This window comes from Anastrepha obliqua, chromosome 1 (assembly GCF_027943255.1).
Source record: "Anastrepha obliqua isolate idAnaObli1 chromosome 1, idAnaObli1_1.0, whole genome shotgun sequence".
NCBI lineage: Eukaryota > Metazoa > Arthropoda > Insecta > Diptera > Tephritidae > Anastrepha > Anastrepha obliqua.
In genome coordinates this window covers 161917518-161941424 of record NC_072892.1, presented here as the reverse complement: position 1 = coordinate 161941424, position 23907 = coordinate 161917518, and the positions used below count along the sequence as shown (strand labels likewise).

General features: G+C 40.3%; 1 pseudogene; it reads right to left on the bottom strand.

Annotated features, from left to right (window-relative positions):
• Nucleotides 1–16494: 16494 nt before the first annotated feature.
• LOC129238160 (glycogen phosphorylase-like) lies at nucleotides 16495–19967 on the bottom strand (annotated as a pseudogene).
• Between the last annotated feature and the right edge of the window lie 3940 nt (nucleotides 19968–23907).

Below are 23907 nucleotides of genomic sequence, written 5' to 3'. Positions count from 1 at the left end.
ACATATAAAGTTCTTGTCAAACAATGCTTGACCGTCACCAGAGGCCATTATGCTCTTATAATTTTCTTATATTTTTTGCTTTATATGAGAAAAAGATTGTTTCTATTGCGACTAATTTAATTCAATAGTGCTCAATACGTAATACATACACACATATACATGCACATTAACTCATACAAGTCTGAAGTGCTGTGCTCGCAATTTGTGGTTGAGCCTACGAAATATTTATTTTAATTAATTATTAATCGCTATTTGCAATAGTTGCGCATTTTATTCCATTTCTATACAGCAAAAATATGTATATTACAATTGGATTTTTGCTATTTATCATATCCCTGCAAGAAAGCTGATTATCAAATAAGTGCTTTTATTATGTTATCATTCCTTGTAAAAGTGCTCAGCAAACTACTCATTTTTTATTTTAGTCTCGGGAAAAATTAAACTCTTTAGATTGCTCTTGTTGTAGAAGCCCTCTAGGCCCTGCCTGTGCGATGTAGCCACCGATTGCCAACGTCTAACTCCCCTAACCGTAGGCCCAGGAAGCATGCTGTTTCGACAGTGTGGGACCAGAGAGAGAGGGTTCTTAGGTAACCGCATTTAAGAGGGCATATGAATAGGTGATTAGTATCGTGGAATGTACCTTCACATACCGGACATATATTGGTTATGTCGGGGTCGACTCTGGTTAAGCAGGAGCTCAACCTGCTACAATATCCAAAACGTAATTGAGTCACAGTTACGCGGACGCACAAGGCAGCTGAAGCACTTCGTCCACAATAGGTGGTAGGTAGATGGGCTCCAGTAACGGCATTCGTGGGTCGGGAGTTAAGGAAGGTGGTGGGAGTTTCCCGATGAATGACGTTTAATATCTGCCCATATAATGTCCGGTCCAGTAGTTGCAGGTGAGATTAATTTTACATCTCAAAGAGTGCTGTGTAGTCGAAGATACGTTTCCTGTCTCGCCTGACAGGTGGCTTAGGCTCTAGAAAATATCTGAAAGGGTGAGTAGGGCTTTCTGAGTATTTTACTATACTCCCTGACCGGGAGCATAGAGGCCTCGTTGCGAAGGTGTTGCTGGGGGGACAACAGAAGGCATCTCGTGGCTGTCCTACTAGCATTATTTTGACAGGTCTGGAGCTTTGTTTACTGCGAATCAATTACTAGTACCAGGCGCCCAGGCGGGCGGGGCGTAATTTAGAACCGACCGGCCGATTGTTTTAAATATCGCCAGCAACATTTTTTTGTTTTTGCCTCAAGTGCTACAGGCCAGTGATTTGAAGACCTTATTGCGGTTTTGGACCTTAGGGGCAATTGTATCAAAAATATGTAATCAAAATGTCAGCCAGCTGGGATGACTCGAATTTTTCCCGACTAAGAGCAGCCGCCTCAGTAACCTAACCCTGTCTAGTGCACTGTACCTCCCCGCACAATTTTTTTTCCTTGTTCACTCCTCTCGGGAGAATGGGGCCTCGACAAGACTCTTCCATCGTACACGGTTCTGTGTTGTTGTATTGCTCCGTCACCTGAGATGTTGCCATCTGCTAGTTTGCGCAGCTTCGACCTTCCCAAAGTGTTTTTTGGTCGACCGCCACCTCTGCTCCCTTGCCATCCTCGTGATGTGATCTGGTGGTTTTCTCAGTGTGTGACCTATCCATCGTCACTTTCTGCGTTTGATTTGCCTAAGGATGGGTTCCTCGTTCGCTAATCTCCAGCACAATAGCATGGGGAAAAGATTTTTGGAGACCCAGCTGATGGGCTGACGTCACTTGGGGTGTGCTTACAACAAACTGAGATTGTGTTGGTGATGTTCGAAAAAAATCAACCAATGACACTTCGTTGCTGTCTGAACAACGACTGATTGGGCGAGTGTGTGAATACATGTGAAATGGTCGTACAGAATTCGGCTGCCGAATCCCCAAGTTACGTGGCAGCTAAGCTCCCTTTCACGATTTTCTTTTTCACCATAGTTAAAGAGCAAACATAGTAAAGCTATCATACTTGGCACAATAGGTCTTTAAGGACGCAGTGTTAAGCCCCCCCAAACAATATAATAAAGTCCTCACTACTTTAAAACCCGAGTAACTGGAAAATCAACATTTATAACTTAATCAACATTTTAAACTTATAATTTTATAATATGTCAAAAAAATATCGTCAAAGTCCAACACCAGTAAAACACACTTATTAGATGTGTACGGACCAATAAAAATCAGCTAATTTAACATGGATGGAGGAGGTTAAAAATAATTTTTTGGCGCATCAGCCATTTGATAGGCATATTTTGCGACCGCTTGTCTTCTCAATACGACGATGTGCTGGTCTCAGTAAATATTTACACGATTCTCCTTCTGATACAATTCCCTCAATAATTGTAGTTGTTGCTATTGTGGAAATGGCCGTGCATGTGAATGCATTAGAAATGTGTGGGAATTTTTCTCTGCTCAGCAGTGTCTTATAGGGATCATTCGATGCTGTTGCTGTTTACTTAAATATATACACACACATACATCCATACACAATTGAGAGCGAAATGCAAACCATGCAATCTGCTTTATTCGGCACTAAATGTCTCTCGTTTAACAGCACATTTGCTGTTACATTCAATTGATTCATTTAAGAGGGTTATCATTGCAGTCAATATGCCAATTTATTGAAAATGCAACTGAAGCCAAAATACGTATAGCATTTGCCATAAAGAGCTGTTGCTGTTATTGTTGTTGCTCTTTTCAGAACTGCCAATGTGTGGTGTAGCGTTTCGTAGGTATTTTCGTCTGCATACTCGTATAAGCATAAATGGGCGAGTATGTCAAGTGCATAGATATGCATGCGGTAAGTAGTAATGTATTATATGTATGTATGTATGGATGTGTGCATGTCTATTTATTATATATTACTCTATAATCATGCATGAACGTGCACAAATATTTGTGGGAAGTTTGTCGCCAGCAAAGTGCTTACATGGCAGCTAAAGTGATAAATTGCACACTCAAATGTCTGAGTTGAGGCAATCGAGTGAGAATAACTGAATGGTATTTTTTCGTATATATTTTTGCATTCATATGCTTATTCGGATATTATTTGCATAATATTTGTATTCCAATTTGAATATTCAATTGGGGTATTTACATTTTTTCAAGTGGATATTTAGATGTAGCATCCGAAATGGAGTCTCAGTTGTTGATTTAAAATATTATATTTTCCATTTGTAATAGTTTTAGAAACCTGTGATTATTTTATTTCCAATTACAGGAATTATTTAGTTAAGCTTTTATTTGTTCGATGATGATTAATATTTTCAAAAATTAAATTTAATTCGAAATTTTCGTGCACAATTTCATCTCTATGCTATGTCAGGCCCTTTGGTAAATGGTAGCAAACTTCCTTGATATACATACTTATGTATGTCTCAAACTAAATAAATAAGCAGCAAAAAAAAAAAAATTTATTTCATAAAGAAAAAATGGAGCCATACTCCAAGACGTACGACTCCAGGTGAATAAAATTTGACAACCTTGCAAAATGAAGAAGAAGACCGAAAAATGCACAGCAAATTACAAGTTATAAGAATTACCATATCAGCAGACCTTGGGCAGCCTGCTCGAAAGTAACAGATTTCATGTGAAGATTTTTGTTCTTGTTGTAGCAGCATTAACATTCTCCATACAAATATGGGAAATGCTACTGAAGTAACAGCCCTTCGGCGGATATATAAATAAACCCAGGTTGTCCTGTTAAGGTAGAACCGACTGCCTTGGGAACATTGGTAGACATTTATCGTTCGGTAATTCGCTTTTCGTTTCTGGGTGGGGGAAAATGCGAGGAGATAAAAGCAAAATTGGATGCTGTCTATGGGGACTCGTCGCCATTTATGACCACAGTTAGATATAGGCTCAAAGAATTTTAATGTGGGCGCACATCCGTTTTAGATAAAGGGTGAGGAGGTCGCCCGGCAGACGTGGTTACCGAGGAAAACATTCAAAAAATGCACGACATAATTCTCGCTGATCGTCGAACGAAAGTGCGCGCAGCAACAGAGGCCATAGGAGTGTCGATTGTAACGGCACATAATATTTTACATGATGAAAAAATTGTCACCCCGATGGACGACGCGATTGCTCACTGTGGGCAACAAGCGGTGCGGCTGTTAACTTCAAAGCAATGTTTGGAGCAATTTAGGCGAGATTAGAAGGAATTTTTCATCGAGTTGTCACCGTCGAGGAAACCTGGATGCATCATTAACCACCAGAAATTAAACAGCAAACCAAACAACGGATTTCTCCCGTTGAATCTGCTCCAAAAAAGGCGAAGACAGTCCCATCGACCGGAAAGTTCATGGCGCCCATTTTTTGGGATGCGAACGGCGTCATCCTCATGGATTTTTTAGAAAAAGGAAGAACGATCACTGGATAATACTAGAAAAATTTGAGCACTAGACAGAGTTAGTTTACTGGGGCGGCAGACTTTGGTCGGGAAAAACGCGAGTCATTCCGGTAACGTTGAACCGGCTGCCATGGGAATGGCAGGGTACCTACTGATGTCCCCAATACAACATCTTCATGACGAGGCCCATATGCTACCTGTGAAGGAGCATGATAAACTGCTCAGCAAGCAGTTTCTGCTAAGGTGTTATCGCAGGTCTCACCCATGCAGACACCTGCTTAAGCCTGAGTCACCTTCCAGGCATATCAGGAGGCACTTCCTTTATTACGCGGACGAGATCCAGGACATAAAATAAGGATAGCTACTGGATCGGGCAGTGTACAGACAGACAATCAAGGACATTCATCGGGAGACCCTTACCACCTTCACCGACTCCCGAATGCCGTCATCGGAGTCCAACCATCACCCATCGCAGACGAAGAGCTCCAACTTCCCCGAGAGTCCCGCGTAACCTTGGCACACAACTACGTTCTGGCTACTGCAGCAGGTTAAAAACCTACTTATCTAGAATCGACCCTGACATACTAAACATATGTCCGGTATGTGAAAGTACTAACCACTGTGTGGGGGACACAACCACCTTTTCGCATGCCCCATCAAACCCACTCATTTAACACCCCTCTCCCTCTGGACCCAACCTGTCGAAATAGCAAGTTTCCTGAGCCTACCGTTAGATGAGCTAGACGAAGACGACGAGTGATTACTCTACACTGACGGGGCTTGTATAACTGGCACAACAACAACAACAAAAATTTGTAGGCGACACGGTCACATTTGGTGGCTGTTGCACCACGATAGCGCACCGGCACATTCATCCGGAGTTGTCGCCGCCAAACTGTACGAATTTCAGCCGCACCCCCCGTATTCATCCGATCTGACTCCCTGTGACTTTTTCTTGTTTCCCAACATGAAGAAATGGCTCGCGGGAAAAAATTTAGTTCGAACGAAGAAGTCATCGCCGAAACAGAGACGCATTTTGGAGGTGTTAAAAAAATGGCCAGAGCGTTAGGAGAAACGTCTCTTTCTAAAAGGGCACTATGTTGAATAATAAAAAAAAATTGGAAAAAATGGTGTTTTCATTTCTAACACGGGTACTTATTGAATTCCCCTCGTATACTTTTTTATTTTCACTCCAAGCTGCTTCAATCTTTTTATCTTTTTGAGGCTCTGACCAACAAAATTTTGAATTTTGCCTATGGTGCCGTCTAGGCCCGTTAACAGATGGACTAACACGATTACCCGCAAAGTAACTAATAAAACGTTGTCCAATTTCAACAAATCCAGGACTTACGAGTTTTTAAGAAAGCCACGAGCAGACATATTCAGAATTACGGGAAGAATAACCAGATATTGGCCTATCGGAGACCAGGAAGATAGGGTGGCCGTACAACGATAGAAGTTGAAGATGCAATCAAGAAGATTTTAGGGAGACAGTCTTTCACTATCTGTGTGAGTACCCAAGTCCAGGTATTCTAAGACATATAATGCTGGAGAAATTTGCAATGATTAAAGCCCTCGCCTCATTTGTTGGGTGTTTCTTTCAAATCGTGTAACGGAAACGAAAAAAGTTTTTTTGTTTTTGATTTCAGTATTTAATTATAATCCAATATAACCCATTGTTAAAAAATAAAAAATTTGTTCGGCGATACAAGGTTCCTGTCAGCCTTCAAAGGTGGTCTTCACCTGGACTATGGATACAGATATAATCGGCTCAGTAGAACCGGCGGAACAAAATTTAAATCACGTAGAATTGATCTCGTTATTGTGTGAACTACAATTATTCGGAAACAAATTTTTTTTAGTATTTTTTTCGGACTTTAAAGTCAACAAAAAAACGGTACAAAACGCTTTTTCTTCCTTGAACGACTGCCATTTTGTCAAATTTTGATTTCTTTTAAGATCGTGGTTCGCACTATAAAGACATACTTTAAGTATTTTTCATTTCAGACACCTGTGAGCTTCGTACCTTCTTTGGAAGGCCATTTTTTGAAGGGCGACAACCTTTTGAACGGACCTTGTATGGTCAAAGAAATACTTTCATGTGCTCCCCGGTGATGGCACTACAACCGTATGTCGGCTTTGGCCGAATCTATAACATTACGCCATCTAACTTCATTCGTTGCTTCCTGACGCCAGTTGGTGTCACTGAGTACTGTCAGGTTATGCATCACTTGATCTCCCCAACGTAGTTTACGCCTTCCTCTTCCTCGTCGACCAGCACTGAGTTCCCCCTCGAAGGATTGGCGTGTCGGAGCCATTTCGTTCATCCTCGAGATATAGCCAAGCCGGCGCAGCTGCTATATTTTAATACGCTTCACTATGTCACATCTCGGTATAGCTCATACAGTTCGCTGTTCCATTGGATACGAAACTAATTCTCGTCTATTCGAAGAGAATTAAAGATTTTTCGGAGATTTTTTCTCTCGAACGCGCCCAGTGCTCTCTTATCAGTTGTCGTCGTCGACCAAGCTTCGACAACGGGGATGATTAGGCTTTTGTACAGCTTCGTTTTCGTATTTCGAGAGAGCGCTCTACTTCTTAATTGCCTACTGAGCGAACAGTAATACCTGTTGGCGAAAGCTATCCTTCGTTTAATCTCTGGGCAGGCGACGTTCTGGCTGTTTACACTGGTTCCTAAATAAACAAAGTCCTTCGCCACTTCAAAATCGCGGTTGCCAACGAGGACGTGTTGTCCAAGACGTGAGAACTCTTTGTACATATGTTGACAGCAGGTACTTTTTTAATTCTCGTTCACCGCAGGACCCATTTTTTCTGCGTCCTATTACGACTGGAGTTGGCTGAATATACGGCGCGGTTGTTCAGCCGATAAAATTGATATCGTCAGCAAACGCCAATAGATAGTGCCAGTGGATTAGGGAGTTAGAATTTACCACTGTTAACGGATACCTGCCGTAAGAGGCGACTAAAGTCCTCAGCGGGTTAGTAATGACCATTAACTCTACGTTAATAGGCTGAGTGAAACACTTGCAAACACTGCTTGGTGACGATGACAATAGTGCCTTCATTGTATTAAATTTTATAGAGGAAATTGAGATCAGAGAAATACTCTGAATCCATGAAGGGGACACTGTAGATCTTTCAGGTCGCAGTGCTAGGTAGGTAGGTAAGATGACAAGAGTACCCCAGGTACCCCAGGTACCAATACCACAATGTGAACCAATACCTGTGAAAAGAAGGAAAACCGTCTATAGCCATCCGGTGCTGTTGATGTAGTGGAGGAGAGAAAAGGGATCCAGGCTGGAGAATTTCTTCAAGTCATCCCCAAAGGGTAGGCTAAGGAATCTCAAGCGCCTAGCCGCCAGAGCCGAACATTTGCAGAGAAAGTGTTCCACAGTCTCTTTCTCTGCAGTATCCCCACAGCTTCTGCAATAGGGGTTGTACGGAATTCCAATCGTCTCCGCATGATTACCAATCACCCAGTGACCAGTGAACATCGCAATGAGTTTGGAAATTGAATGGTGGGGACTTCACATCACCTTAAGTGTTCTGTTTCTATCGTATTGAGGCCATAGTGTTTTCGAAATAGCACACGATGAGACAGACCTCCATCTATCTTGCGCTTTTTTTAAGAAAGAAATTGTGAAGTTTACCTTTAACAACGGTCAAGGGGATACCGATGTCTGAGAAGGGGACAGCTGAAACCGGTAAGCTCATCGGATATTTCATTTCCCTCTGTATTCCTGTGCCCAGTTACCCAGATAAGGGAAATGTTTCCTACACGTTCGAAACGTTTGAGTTCCTCCTTACAGGAGTTCACCAGCAGAGAGCTGCAATACGTTGACGACAGGGTCTTGATCGCAGTTTGACTATCCGAAAAAATATTAATGTCTCCCTCCCAACAGTGATCATGAAGCATTTTGCATGCTTGCAGGATCGCGAAATTCTCTGCTTGAAAAACGCTGCTTGTTTCCGGCAGTTTAAAGGAGACCGAAATGCTGGCTGATTTAGAGTAAACCCCCGCTCCCACTCCAGACTGCATCTTTGATCCGTCAGTGCTAAGACCTCTAATAATAATAATAATGTATGTATCGGGTGTTTTTTTAAAAGCTAGAAAACTTAAAATGATGATACAAAACACAAATATTGTTGGAATGATTTTTTTGATTATAATTTCGTAGATAAGTTCATGACGTATGGCCGCGGCTGCAAATTACGTTGTCTGTTCCATCAGTCTAATTTTTGTGGTGGCTATAAATTGATTGCCAAACGAGCTGTATGGTAAGTTGCACCGTATTGTTGCAGCCAAATGTCGTCGATGTTTACCTGATTAATTTTTGAAAACAAAAATTCAGTCACATGGCTCGATAACGATCGCCCTTCTTCCTAATTTTGAAAGAAATAAGGACGAACGAAGCCTCCTCTACTTCGTGAAGGGATTTGGTTTTTTTTCACAATTTATTTATTAATTTATTTATTCATCTCAATTGGGAAGCGTTGATCGGGCCCTGAAGGATTCATGATGACTCTCAAAACCTTGCTGAACAGAAATGCCAAAAAAGTTTGCCATTCTCAGTTGTCAAACCATAGTTGTCGATATAGATAGTTCTCATGCAGCTAAAACAAAGCACCCGATAAAGTATATGTAAATGCATTTTATCCCGCAAAGATTACTTCGAAGCATAGGAATAATGGAAGAATTTATAAAAAAATTCAATTTTAACTTTAACTCCATATTCGTCGGTACATATTTAGCCTTGAATGCAACATTCTTACCTTATCAAATTATGTTTGTAATTTATTTTGCAGTCGAACACTTTTTAATAATTAATTAGAAAAACAAAATACCGAAAAACGCATTCACAGGATTTCAATTATTTGTTCACCACTTTTGCAATTTATGAAATATCAAAATCAAATTGTGGTTTTCATGGCTATTTAATTAAATATTCACAATTTCCAAATGTTGCATGACTCAAATATCCAATACGGAATTATTGCAAAAGGAAGATGGCCACAGAATTTTTATTTGCGCACAAATCAGAAATTACAAAGCCAAACAAATTTCAACCAACTATTTCTACAAATGTTAATGTTCACATAAAAATATGTATTCGTATGGGTGCGTTTATGTTTACACAAACACATACACAAATGTTTGACCATGAAATATCCCGGCAGTCAAATCCATAAGGTTTGAGCTACGTTACCGCAAGTTTGCTTTGCAACTGAATTAGTTCGAGTTCAATCTTTTTTTTGTGCTTTTTCAGTACTCTTCTTCTTGATTGGCGCTATAACCGCTTGTTGTTGTAGCAGCATAAATATTCCCCATATATGTACTGGAAATGCTGCTGCAGTGACAATCTATGGCCGGATATATTGTAAATTCGGGTCGTTACGGTAACGTGGCACCGACTGTCGTGGCGATGACTGTTATTTTTTCGTCGCGCCAGGCGTCAATTGGACTTATCAAGTGAAGCCAAGTCCTTTTCCACCTGATCTCTCCAACCCAGAAGAAACCTTCCTCTTCCTATCAGCTGGTACCGCATCGAATACTTCCAGAGCCGGAGCATTTCTGTCCTTTTCGATGAGGTAATATAGCTCACAAAGCCGCGGGATCTATGTCAGCATGAAGCTTTTTGTCACATCATCTAAAATATTAAACGTCGCAAACGCGCAAAGGTGCAAAATTCTTTCACATACTCTTTCTTTCAAGCACTCCACTGGACGCCTTAATGGATATTACCAACTTCCAAGCTTCGGCGCAAAAGCTAGGAAGGGCATCAAGAGAGACTTGTAGAGTGTTATTTTCGTTCGTCGAGAGAGGACTTTACTACTCGGTCGCCTACTTAGTCCAAAGTAGCACTTGTTGGTAAGGCTCCTAAATAAACGAAGTCTTTTACAACCTCGAAATTATAGCTTTTACCAGTGAAGTGGATGCCGAAACGCGAGCGCGCTGACTGCTTGTTTGAAGACAGGAGGTACCTCGTTTGTCCTCGTTTTGTCCTCGTTCACCACCAGACTCATTCGCTTTAGCTTAGAAAAGGCAGAACGAAAAGTTCAGTTTTTAAGGCTGATAACATCAATACCATCGGGATACGCCAGAAATCTTACGTTCTTATAATAAATGAGCCTGAGCACTAATTCTGCGGCTCGTACAATCTTTTCTACTATCAGGTTAAAGAAGTCACACGACAGTGAGTAACCCTATTTAAAACCTCGCTAGGTATCGCTCGTTCAACGACGCATTAGTTTTTCGGAGATACCAAAACAGACATAGCGGCAGTTTTTAGTTCTTTAAGAAGGCATTTGCAACATGGCGATGACTTACGAAATATCATATCTATTGTTAGCAACCCCTGTATATGCGTCGCACCAGGTAATAAACTGGTTTACAAGCGGCAAAAAAAAAATGTTAGTCCATTTCATAGCGAAGATCACCACTTTCAGACTGGTTGAAAAATTAAGGTAGTCAGAGGCCCGGAAAAATCATGATTTTCAATGATTTTATTATGCTAGTCAATTGCTTTATTTTGCAAAAATAAAAACATAGCATTAAAAAATCAAGTTTTGACTTGGCTTTAGCAAAATTTTAAGTGTAGGACCCGTTTCTCCAGAAGTCCCTTGCGGTGATCATATCACAAGTCCCTGGGGATGTATCTAAAATCAATCGGACAAGAGAAATTAGTTTTATTAACAGATAATCTTGTGTCAGATCGAACCTTTTTTTTTTCAAAATTAACAATATAGCGGTCTCAGGAAACATTTTTCAGATTTTCGAGAAAAAAACCGACAATTAATTGTTTAAAAATAATCGAAAATAAAAAAAAAATCCCTCAATCAGGCACGAGTTTTTTCTGTTTTTCAAACGCAGTATACATTTGATTGAAATCTACCAAGCGGTTTTTAAGTTACAGTGATCACCAGTTCAAAAAACATAATTAGTTTTGCGAAAAATACATTTAAAGTTTTGCCATCAGCTCCGGAGCGCCATTTATTAATTGTTGAATAACTCGAAACTGTGATACAACCGGTTCTTACTTATGGTGCTGAAATCTGGACACTGAAAGTTAATGATATAAAGCAGCTATTGCGATTTGAAAGATCCATAATGAGAAAAATCTACGATCCTATTCGGCTTGAAAACGGCACCTATCGCATCCGTTATAACAACGAAATTGAAAACCTTATTGGTGGGGAAAATGCAGTCCGTTTTATTAAAGCGCAGCGGATTAGATGGATTTGCACCACCATAAGAATGACAAACGAAAGAATCCAAAAAAAAGGTGTTTACTTTGCGTCCAATTGGAGGTACAAAGAGAGGCCGACCAAGAAAGGGATGGCTTGATGACGTAGAACCAGACTTAAAAGCGATGAACGTTCGCAACTGGAGAAATGAGGCAAGAGAGAGACTGAATTGGAGGAGGATTGTTGATGAAGCTATGGTCCTCCACAGACTGTGAAGCTTCTTAGCGAGGGAGCGAGTGAATAACTCGAAAATTATTCGTCGGATTCCCTTCAAATTTTCAATATTTTAAAGATTTTATACTTTAAGAAAATTCAAAAGAAAAAATTCAATTTTTTGAAAATTCTGACCACCCTAAAAAAAAATGGTTTTTCTGATTTTAATTTTTAATATTTATTTTAATCAATTAATTACATATTCATTGTAATTTTTTTATTTGGTCTGAAAGCGAACAAAAAAAAAAAATTTTTTAAATGTTGCTATTAAAAATATAAGAATAAGTACCTCAAATGTTATAGAATAAGCCTTGTTTTGCATGCAGTTCTAATTGATTTGTTTGCAACTGGTTAATTTGTAGTTACCGTCGGACCAGTGTGACTCTTCCATTGAATACCAAACGCTTCCAAAAAATACCAACGGACTAGTACGTTTGCTGCGTTGTTCAGCCTTTCACTGCAAGGAACCCACAAAAAGTTCAATTAATTGCATATGCAAATATTATTTTGAGAAATTATAATGTTTCGGTATTTTTACACACAAACTAAACTTTTAACGAATGCTTAAATGCTGTGAAATGTTAAATATGTTTGCAAAATATAAGTGTACAGGTGGCTTATTGTGAAAGTTGCACACATTCAATTTACTGAAATTAGAGGTAATTTATTTTGGAATTATTAAAAAAAAATATTTACTATATTCCTTGCCGACGCCACAGAAGTGTTCTGTCCATATACGGAGAGTTGATGCACTTTCTTTGGCGAGATTTTGCACAATCTCATATTCTTCAGTGCCAAAGTGATCTAGGACCTGAGGGTCCAACCTTTATTGACCATGCCAAGTGCGTTTAGCTTACTAAGGCACTCCATCACTAGTTCAGATTTTGCTGTATGGGATCTGATGGTTTTAATAGCCACTTGGCTGTACGAGAAGATTGCCTCCCCGATTAGGGAAGTTGCAGCTTATATTGAATTCTGCACATCTTTCTATTGAAGATATTTCATCTTGAACAACGGATATTTGTTTTCCTTTCGTAAGAAATGGTACCTCATCAGCCTTTTGTTCCATATGGCTTTTATGACTATAATGGACTTAAATTCCCACCTTCTGAGAGTACAGGGCTTCGCCTTGCAGAAGTTCCCCATTCGCAGAGGTGTTTCATTGTGCAGCTCGCAGAAACGGCAGACGCTTGTTTCTATTAATTCTAGTTTCCTAAACTGATAACGAAGACTACACTGTCCTGTGTAGTAGGGATGAAATATTACCAGGTTTGGTCAATCTGCTATGGGTAAAACAAAATTGTGCGAGCAACTTCGGCTGCCACGTCATAGCAAGAATGATAGAGAAGAAGAGTGCGCCTTCCGAATTCGCTGTGTAATTAGGCTCCGAGAATATACAAACAAAAGGAAGGGGAATTACTTATTTGAGAAGAAGAAGAGTGCAGGCGAAAGCAGTAGAAACTACCAAGTACAGGAAATTTTACACACACGCAAACATTTTCTTGCCAATGCGTCATCCTCATAAAATATTTTGTTTAGTTTAAATGTAACAAATCAAAATATTACCAAACCCTTCAATGAATTTTCACAAATACGTAATTTCTCCTCTTTTCGTTTGGTTTGTACTAGTTATTATGGTGCTTTACGTCACACTTACGTCAAAGTAACGTGCTTGAGAAGATGCCAGCTTCTGTATTCAATTCGCCTTGGTTCAGACGACAACGACGTAACGTTTTTCGTTTATCACCAACACAATCTCAGTTTTTTCGTAAAAACCCCTCCATCATATCTCACGTTCCTTCAGCCCATCAGCTGATTCTTTCAAATTTGTTGAAAGCCGATTAAATCCTTTGAAATCTTTTCACCATGCCGTGCAGTTGAAGTTCGTAAGCTCTTCTATCCCAAACCTCGATGCTCGATGCTCTTTATCCAGGTTGAGGAACGCACTTGATACTCTTCTGGAGCGAAGGATCAACTATTTAACTGTATAACCGGTGAATTCCCTGTCTTCCCAGTCCTTGATAAATTCATTTTTGTAGGCTTTAGTGTGCCTGATGGTTCCAGCTATCGTGGTGCTTTCAGTGCCCTGGACATGTATTTGAGTGGAAATTTCGGTTAGCTATAAGTCAAATAGTACCCTTTCTTGAAGATTTCTTAACGCAGATCAGATATATAAAGCCATCTGAATGACGTTGTAGGACTGCTGGACTCTAAGTCAATGTAAAGAAAACAAAATATTTGGCGATAAATGCGAATGATGCGCCCTTCAATAATGGAGAGAACAGTATTGACAAGTGAACGGTTTCAATATCTGAGAAGCCAATTCACGGCAGATGGAGGATGTAAAAGTAATATTTCCACTGGGATGCTAAAAGCAAGAAACGCATTTGCTAGTCTTCGACCGTGCGTCCGACAGCCACACGTCCAAGAAAAATCAGCCTGCACTCCAAACTTGGCATCTTTTATTCAAATGTTAAGTCTGTCTTTCTCTATGCTTTTGAAACATGGTGTCTATCAGAAAAAATCGTTCAAAAGCAGCAAGTGCTTTTGAATCCCAGCCTGAGGTACATCCTGTGCATTTGGTGGCGAGGCAATTGAATATCGAATATCGACTTAGACCGATGATACCACTAAAAACCACTCGCGTAAGAAATCAGAGAGCGCAAGTGGAGGTGCCCCGGCTATATACTAAACTGGAATCACCTGGGTCAGCGGAACTGAGGCAGACCGACGAGCTCATAGTACCGTTGCATCGTACGTGAAATAAAAGCTGTGAACAAAAGGCGGACGAGGCAGCAAGTAAAAGCAACATCAGGGAGCAGAACGGAGTAGAAAAATGTGACTTGGTCCAATGCAAGCCCGCAACGGAGCTCGCGGAACTACTATGATGATGATGATTAATAAAATATTAGTTTAGTGGCTAAGCATCGTGTGCTCTTATTTAATCATTGGGTTGGGCAATAAGTTCATATCGTTTTTATATTTTATTTTATTTTACAAGGATTTGTTTGCTGTTGGCAAAGGGTAAGTATTCATTCGATAGAACTCTTTCTGCTCAACAAAACTATGTTAATTGTATTTTTGAGTTATCCAATTTTTTATTAGTTTTCAAGCTTAGAAATGGCAAATGGAGGCAAAAAACAATATTTTCGACACCTGCTCTTCTTTGCATTTCATCGAGGTCAAAAAGCTATCGAAGCAGCCTGGAACATTTGCGACGTGTATGGAGAAGGGATCATTGGTATGAAAAAGGGATCATAGGTGAGTCTTCAGCACGGAAAAGGTTTGAAAAGTTCAAAATTGACGAATTTGGCGTCGATGACACGTCTCGCAGCGGAAGGCCTTCTGATTTCGATGAAGAACGTCTCAGATTACTTTTGAAGATGAATACTCCCCAAACATGTCATGGATTGGCGGAAGAAATAAACTGCGATATAAAACGATTCTCAATGACATTCATTCAATGGGATTTAGAGAAAAATTGGACGCCTGGGAGCCGCACGAAGAAACAAAAAGCGGTCAATAAAGGCGCTTTCAAATTGCTTCTTAGCACAGCGCCCGCCTTCAAGCAACAATAATCGTCACGGGAGATGAGAAATGGTGACTATACATCAATGTGAAGCAAAGAAAGGAGTGGGTGGCTCCAAGAGATTCGCCAAAACCGAGAGTCAAGCCGGATCTTCATCCAAAGAAAAGTCATGACATGTGTTTGGTGGGACTAGGACGGCATGGTGCACTGGGAAATAAAGGGGTTTGCAATAAGAGATGTTATTTTGATATTAAAAAAAAATGCTATTTTTTAATATAAATGATCGGATGTTTATCACATTACAAACAGGAAGGTATGCCGTTAATAGTAGAAAATAACATCAGGCAAAAGACCACCACCACCACGCTTACAGGACAATATCCTTTTCATGAAATTTTCCATAACCGAATTGCAAAGTGGCTGCCCTATGTCCTCGTCAGCCTCACGAATTCTATCTTTGAGATCTTCAAGCGACCCTGGGCTGTTGGCATAGACCTTCTCTTTCACGTGGCCCCAAAGAAAAAAATCACGAGGTTTTATATCACAAGATCTCGGTGGCCAATTGTGATCACCACTTCGGGAGATAACACGGTTCGGAAACTTTTGCCGTAAAATATCAATGGTTTCATAGCTTTTGTGGCACGTAGCGTCGTCTTGTTCAAAATAAACGCTGCTCAGATCAATACCATCCAATTCCGGCAAAAAAAAAAAATCGTTAATCATCTCTCCTTCTTAACACCTAACACCTGTTATTGGAGAACCCTTTACTCGAAAAGAACGCTCCGCTCAACGAGGAGCTCTACATTGCCCAGTAAAACCGCGAAAATGAGACTACTCGACTGAAAATACCTGATGGATAGGTCAAACCATATTCCTGACAACGCCGGGCCGCGTGTTGCACAAGTCGTCTAAGCTGCACTCCAAGAGCTCGAATACTTCCTTTTGTTCTTTGGCCGTTTAAAGTTTGTTTTTATATTAACAAATCTTTTGCTTTTTTTAGCACATTACAAAAATGTTTGTGGTTTTAGTTTTACTAGAATGAAATGTCAGAAATATGGATAAAATAAGGGAGCGTTTTTTTTTTTGAATTAAATAACAGCTCCGCATAAATGGACTTTAATAAAAATAAAGTTCAATCTCAAAAACATAAAATCAAAATTAATTTATTTTGCCACTGGTGTGTCCTCAGGTGCGGGAAGTTTTTCCCAGGTGGGCTCGACACTCCAAATTTCTCTGGCATATTCGGCAATGGTGCGATCCGATGAGAATTTACCACTAGAAGCGATATTGTTGATGGACATTTCCAACCATTTGGCTTGGTTCTGGTAGGTCTGCGATACCAATTCTAGTACTTTGAGGTATGCATCATAATCGGCCAACAAATGGTAGTGATCGTACTTCAGCAAAATATCTGCAATATTTTTGAGTTCATTAGGATTGCTTGGACTGAAGAATCCACCCTGTATTTGATCGATGCATTGCCTGATCTCGGGGTTTTTATTGTAGTAATTGTAGGCGCTGTATCCACGTTTCTTAAGCGCCTCCACTTCCTCCACGCTCATACCGAAAATTGATATGTTCTCATTGCCCATTTTCTCTGCCATTTCGACATTGGCGCCGTCCAAGGAACCAATGGTGAGTGCACCGTTCAATTGGAATTTCATGTTACCAGTACCGGATGCCTCAGTACTGGCAGTGAAGATTTGCTCGGAGAGATCAGCAGCAGACATAATCTTTTCGGCCAAGGTGACACGGTAGTTCTCCAGAATGATTATTTTCAGCTTGTCACCCACAATCGCATGGTTGTTGATAACATGGGTCACTGCACAGATAAGCTTAATGATCGGCTTGGCTACTGAGTAACCAGGAGCAGCCTTGCCACCGATCATAATGGTGCGCGGCGTAAAGTTGGCTGTGGGGTCCGTCTTGATGCGATTGTAAAATGTAATGATGTGAAAGTAGTTCAATAATTGACGCTTCTATTTGTGGATACGCTTAACTGGAATATCGAACATGGAGGTGGGATTCACATTGATGCTATAATATTTCTCCAATATGAGCTAACTTAAGTTTGTTCGTTTGTTTCACGCTCGCCACATTGCGTTAGAAGTTGGGGTCCTTGGCCCCATTTCTTCGGAGTAACAAGCTGCTCCAAATGAACTGGCCATTCGTCGTCGACTTTAAAAACATTCTAAACTTATTCCCCAACCCAAATCTGTTTCTCTGACTTTCTTATTCAAGCTGTACTTAAATATTTATATAAATTAGTATTTACGAATATTTGTGAATAAAAGTTTACAATAAATTTAATAAAAATGCGTGTGTGATCATTTATATGGCTTTATTAAATTCTTCTTTTTCTCTTATACATAAATATTTGTGTTCGAATACGCACTCTCATTGCTATGTGTGTCACTACAACTGCCCATGTATGTGTGACATAATTATGTTGAAAGGTTTTTAATGACGTTTAGTCTCGGTAATATAATTGAAATTTTCGCAACCTTTGGCGTTTTATGATAAAATATGCAATTAATGCTTCTACTCCCCCTGCGGACATACACGCACATACGCGCACACCACAACACACCCAGGCACACACACACACACAAATGCAGGCACATCAAAACAACCATTCAGGGGTTCCCTTTAACATTGCAGCCTATTAATTGAGCGGAGTTTGCCCGTCATGGTGATTCCCCTTCTGCCCCTCATTTTTGTTGAATTTAATGCTGTTATATAATTATATGTAGTTCTGTTGGAATTACGATTTGATGGCTACTGTCACAATCTCTTCGGCTCTCTGTGTGTCTAGGCCATGCTATTGTGGACATTTTTAGTGGATGGCTTAGCTTTTATTATGCCTTTGTGGCGAATTTAATGTTTATTGGCATTTCGATGTTGGTGGCATTCCATGCAGGGACACAAGGAAATGTGAGTGTTATCTTTGCTGTTGTTAGCGTTTATTACTTCGCTACTTGGACTTTTGGCAATTTAATACTCATACATAAATGCCTATACTTTTACAGCCTGTGTAACTGGGCAAATTTATATTTAATTACACATATGCGCTTTTTTATTACTAAATTATAGAAAATAAATACGCAGTGGTTAAGTGACCTGGTTCATTTATGGAGCGGTTTGAATATTGAAATTATGCAACTAATTATTTAGAGTCACTAAGGCAGGAAGTCACACAGAAAGCATAGAGCCACGTAAGTGCCGAACTGTGATGAAAAACAGAAACCCATGCAGGTGTTAGACAGTTAGTTAAAATACCTTTTAACATATCTACCGACTGTCTTACTTTCTTTTTTGCTCCAAAATACGCGTTAGGGCTAATTTTCGGGGGAGGACAAAAGTAAAAGTTTATTTATATATTTTTATTTAATACTAGCTGTACCCGGCGCGCGTTGCTACGCCAACAACTAAAATAAATTTAAGAAAAATATTTATTTATTTATTTTATTTATTTAAAGAGAAACAATTATAAATAATTGCTACACTTAAATCTAAAGCACTGGCTGCCAGGGCCGTCGGCTAGAAACATTTTTTTTTGTTTTTGTTTTTAACATACTTAGGTGATAATATTTAGTACAGAAAGATGTATAAATGTGTATATTTATAGCTGATGTGAGGATATTAGATTATATGCTTATTTTACATAGAGATACGAATTCCGATAGAATATTAACATTGGTGGCATTAATAAATTTAAGATGATCAGAAGGTTTAGTGTGAGTAAATAGAGCTTCCCTGATGTGTTGCTTCTCTGGGCAGTCATCGAGCAGGTGAGATACTGTGAGGTTGCAGTCGCCGCAAGAGGGACATGGCCGTTAAGTAGATTCGTGTGTGTGGTAATCGTGTTTCCAATTCTTAGCCTAACAACATTTTTTATATTTTTGATTGGCAGGTTTACAGGAAAGGTCGATCGTGCACCATCAGGGTTGCAGTTTTTATAGAAAGGCTTGTATTTACTTCATTCTTTTTGCCATCTAACGTGCTGCTGTTTTTTGCAGAGTTTACGAATATGTGCATTTGTGAGGTAATCGAAAAAAAGAAGACGTTCGGTGCCAGCTTCTTTGGCTCTTTTATCCGCAATCTCATTACCTCTAATGCCTGTATGTCCAGGTACCCACATTACTTTTATGGAGCTATACTGAAGTAGATTTTGGCAGATTTTGTTAATGAGATGGCATTCGTTTGATGAATTAAGAATGGCGTCTATTGAAGACTTACTGTCTTTACGAGAGGAGTACAGTAATGTTCCATGCAGAGTAGCTACTTCAGCTGTAAAAGCTGAGCAGTATGTGGGCAGAGCCCCGACGGTAATGGTGGCACCAAATGTGTTTGTGACAGCAAACGTTGTACTGGTATCAAATTTCGATCCATCGGTATATATGCTTTCCCAGCCCTCGTTGTATGGTTGTAAGGCTTCACGAAATATTTGCTGGTATTCGTTAGAACTGGTTTTATTTTTAAGTTGATTCTGAACAAGGAAAATGAATGAAGATTGAGGAATCATGAAAGGTGGATTACACACTGTTTTTACTAATGTTGGTGTCGATATTATGTCCATTTCCTGTACTAATGATATGCACCGTGATAATGTAGATTTCTTCCTAGTTTTGTGTGCATGGAGCAAAACAGAGTTAATTTGAGTGAATAACAGCTGATTCCGGCAATGGAGAATCTTAGGTAATAGCATCATAGTATTGTACTCAGCCCTGTACGAGATATCAGGTAGACCGGCTTCGGTTAGAACTCTTCTGACTGGTGACGTGGGGAACGCATATATACTCCTTCTTGCGGCAGCATGGTATGGTGCATGTAAGAGTTTGATATGCGATTTAGCACAATTACCGTATATTGAAAGGCCATAATCGATTATTGAAAGTATTACATGGTCATACTAATTTCTATGACAATCGGTTAAACGGGGTAGAAGTTGCTACTCTGCAGCGCCACCTGGTGGCAAGTGGCATCAATGAGCATATTCTACAAACCTTCTCCGTGGAAAAATACATAATTATATACCAATTTTTATAATAATCGGTCCAGTAGTTTTTGAGTTCATCGATGACATACAGACGAACATTCATTTTTATGTATAAGATTTATTTTACACAGAATACTGAAATTTAAATTTATTGAATTATAGTCATGTCATCTTCTTCTGGAACATCGTCATAAATTAAATTCTGAATTATATTCTGATTTTCTGCCAAATCCATTTCCTGTTGAATCATTGGTCCGAATCTCTTACGTCTTGCGATATAGCTTGAATGAATACTTCTTGTCTAAGCAGCCTGCTCGTAGTGCATTGGAAACATCACTATTACTTATTTTGTCCCATGAATTTTTTACCCAATTCACAACTTCTTATAAGCCTGGCTTTACAAAATTACCTCGACGATTTCTCTCCATTCTGTTTGCAATATATTCATGGATTTCCATCAGCCAATAATCCTTGAATGACTGCTTTATTACAATGTCAAGTGTCTGATCAATCTTCCTCTCAGCAAGAAAGTTATTCATGCCTTCAGAGCGGTGAGTACTGGCTGAATCCCAAATTTGTAAACCTCTATTCTAACCCTTTAACATTGGTGGCAGTATAAAATAAACCCACTTTCTTATTATTGCTTGGGTGTACCAGACTTTTTCACTATGGCATAAATTCCTGAAGCATGTTGAATGTGGTGGTCTTCTCTACCTTTAGTGATTAAAAATGGCGACACTTTCTTGCCATCTAGATGAATCGCCAAAATAGAGGTAGCCGTGCACTATCGTAACCGGTAGAAGGAACGTAAATTGAATTGAAGAAGTCTTGTGGTGAACTGTCGTTTGAGCTCCTTGGCCTAGGAACACCGCGGTCTCATACATAGTAATCATATTGGAGAGTTGGTATTTCGAAAAATCGTTGCCATCAACAAAAAGTTTAAACGGAAGTCTACGCTTAACCACTTCATTGTCTTCTAGCGTAATCAATGTTGTTGATCTCCTCAGAGATCGTTCATATCGTTTATGGAAGTTGTCTAACCAGTGTGACGATGTTTTAAATTCTTCTGTGGATATATCTAACCCAATTGCTTTGCTGCCTGCAATCCATTCCCAGATGCAATCTTCTAACTCATAAAAGAACGGCTGTCCACCTGATCCAACTCTGCATTTCCTTGGTCCACCAGTTGATACAGGTAATCGTAGTCTGCACGCTATTTACGAACCATACGGAGATCCAGCATCTTCTCTTTACAGAATAGTACATCATTTACACCCCTGGAGTCTTCCACGATTCCCTTTTTGTACTCGACGGAATAGCTTCTTCGTTTTGTACTCATTTTTAACGAATTCTTTTTGTCACATTATTTTAACTAGGAATTATTTTCGGAGGCTGTCTTATTTTCGGAAAAAGACGGTAGATTTCAGATTTGAAACAGCTCGGAGAGGCCTTTCACAATTCTGTCGCGCTGCTGGTATTGAACATCGCCATTTTTCTTAGCCGTATTAGCTTTGCGGAGATACCAAATTCAGAGATTGCGGCACACAGGTAACTCTTTCGTACTGTCAAAGGTTGCTTTAAAATCGAGCATGCCAAAAAAAAAAGAAAAAAATGAGTGTGTGCCGATTCTCCTTTCATGGATTTTTTCCAAGACTTGTTTTGCGAATATTTGGTCGATGGTGGACACACTGATAAGTTCGCTCGCTAGAACCTTATAGGCGATATTTAGAAGACTAATCCCGCGGTAATTGGCTCAGCTTGCAGTGTCGCCCATCTTGTGGATTGAGCAGAGCACACTTAAATCGGTAGACATGCTTTCATCCGACCATATTTTGCATAGAAGCCGATGCGCGCACCTTACCAGCTCCTCGCCGCCATGTTTGAATAGCTCAGCCGGTAGTCCGTCGGCGCCCGCGGCTTTGTTGTTCTTCAAGCGCGTTATCGCTATTCTCACGTCATCATGGTCGGGTAGCGGAACGACAATTCCGTCGTCGACGATTGGGGTATCGGGATCTTCACATTCTCTGTGATGTCCACTGTAACATCAGCAAGTTCGAGAAGTGCTCCCTCCATAATTCAAGCACGCTCTGGATGTCAGTCAGCAGTTCGCCGTCTTTGTTCTCACAGGAAAACGCTACGGTTTGAAATGTTCTGCAAGCGGCCGAACTTTCTGGTAGAGTTTTAGGGCGTTGTTTCTATTGGCCAACATCTCAAGCTCCTCGCACTCACGTATTTCGGCCTCTCGTTTCTTCTTCCGGATAATAAGTCTCTCTTCCTTTTGCAGCTCTCGGTCGCGATCCCATATAGCGTACTTTGCCTCCGATTCAAGCGTGGCTCTATAGGAAGCATCTTTTCTTTCGGCGGCAGCATGACATTCCTCGTCGTACCAACTGTTTTTTCGGGCTCGCTCCGGAATCCGATTTCTTCTTCGGCGGTGGTACGTAGAGATTGAGAAATGTTGGTCCATTGTTCGTGCAAGCCTCTGAGAGCAGGAGTGATAGTCGAGTGGCGTATCTTCTGGCTGTCTGTTGCGATTACAGCTTTCCGATGTTGTACTTTCTTTGCGTAGTTAGATGTACGTTTTTTGCTGCTCAGAGGCGTGTGCGCAGTTTGGCTGCAACGAGGTAATGAGCCGATCCGATGTTGGGTCCTCGAATCGTACGTACCTCTAAATTACTAGAAGGATGTCTTCCATCTATCGCAACATCGATTTGGTTTAGCGTTTTCCGATCAGGAAAAGCCACCAAACATTGTTTCAGACAGTACTATATGACTCGTTCTTGTGTGACTTCTTTAACCTGATGCTGGAAAAGATCGTGCGAGCCGCAGAACTTAATCGGTCAATATTGACATCAGGGGCCTTAACAACCGCGCTGTTATTCTGTCTTCTCCAAACTGGATAAAAAAGCAAAAAAAAATGGGTCTGATGGTGAACGAGGACAAAAGGGAGTGCCTCTTACCGTTTTGGCACCCACGTCGTTGTTGGCAGTTATAATTTCGAGGTTGTAAAGGACTTCGTATACTTAGGAACCAACATTAACACCGATGACGTTGTTAGCCTTGAAATCCAACGTAGAATCTCTCTTGTCAACAAGTGCTACTTTGGACTAAGTAGGCAACTGAGCAGTAAAGTTCTCTCTCGACGAACAAATCTAACACTCGACAAGGCTCTCATCATGCCCGTCCTAACGTATGACGCTTGGAGTGTTTGAGAGAATGATTCTGCGTAAGATTTTTGGACCTTTGCACGTTGGCGACGACGAGTATCGTAGGCGATGGAGCGATGAACTGTATTATCTGTACGACGACATAGACATAGCGCAGCGAATAAAGATCCAGCGGCTTCGTCGTCCGAATGGATACAAACGCTCCGGCTTTGAAAGTATTCGATGCGGTACCAGCTGGTGGTAGCAGAGGAAGAGGAAGACCTCCTCTGCATTGGAGAAGGACTTGGCTTCTCTTGGTCTTTCGAACTAGGACTGGTTAGCACGAGAAAGAAACAACTCACGCGCTTTGTTAA